Genomic DNA, 674 nt, shown 5'->3' with positions numbered 1-674 from the left:
GTGGTCAGTGCCGTTCCTTTGGGATGACCTGCTGGCCTTCGTGGCCATGGCGCGGTCATCGCTGCGCTGCCACCGCCGCCTGTCCGGCCGGCCGGCCGTCACCCTGCTGGACGTGTTCCGGCAGCATGTCCGGCGCTGGCCTGGCCGGACATTGCTGCGCTTCCAGGACAGGGTGTACACCTTCCAGGACATGGAGAGACTGAGCAACCGCGCGGCCTGGGCGCTGTCCGGCCGGCTGGGGCCGCAGAGTGGCCGGACGGTGGCCGTGCTGCTGCCCAACGAGCCCAGCTACCTGTGGACGTGGCTGGCTTTGGCCAAACTGGGCTGGACAATGGCCTGTCTCAACTGCAACGTGCGCGGCCGGGCGCTGCGGCACGCGCTGGACACTGCCCAGGCCACCGTGCTGCTGGCCAGTCCCGGTGAGTGGACACTGGGTGGACAGGGGGTGGACAGGGAGATTGTGGTCACTGTGGTCACCGTGCTGCTGGCCAGCCCCGGTGAGTGGACACTGGGTGGACAGTGGGATGGGCAGGGGGGATTGTGGTCAGTGTGGTCATTGTGGTCACTGTGGTCACTGTGGTCACCGTGCTGTTGGCCAGCCCGGGTGAGAGTGGACACTGGGTGGACAGTGGGTGTGGAGGATTGTATTCAGTGTGGTCACTGTGGTCACTGTG

The sequence above is a fragment of the Malurus melanocephalus genome, unplaced genomic scaffold, assembly GCF_030028575.1.
Source record: "Malurus melanocephalus ecotype Western Australia unplaced genomic scaffold, MMel_1.1 scaffold_3254, whole genome shotgun sequence".
NCBI lineage: Eukaryota > Metazoa > Chordata > Aves > Passeriformes > Maluridae > Malurus > Malurus melanocephalus.
The sequence above is the reverse complement of the archived record's forward strand: the minus strand, read 5'-3'. Positions refer to the sequence as shown.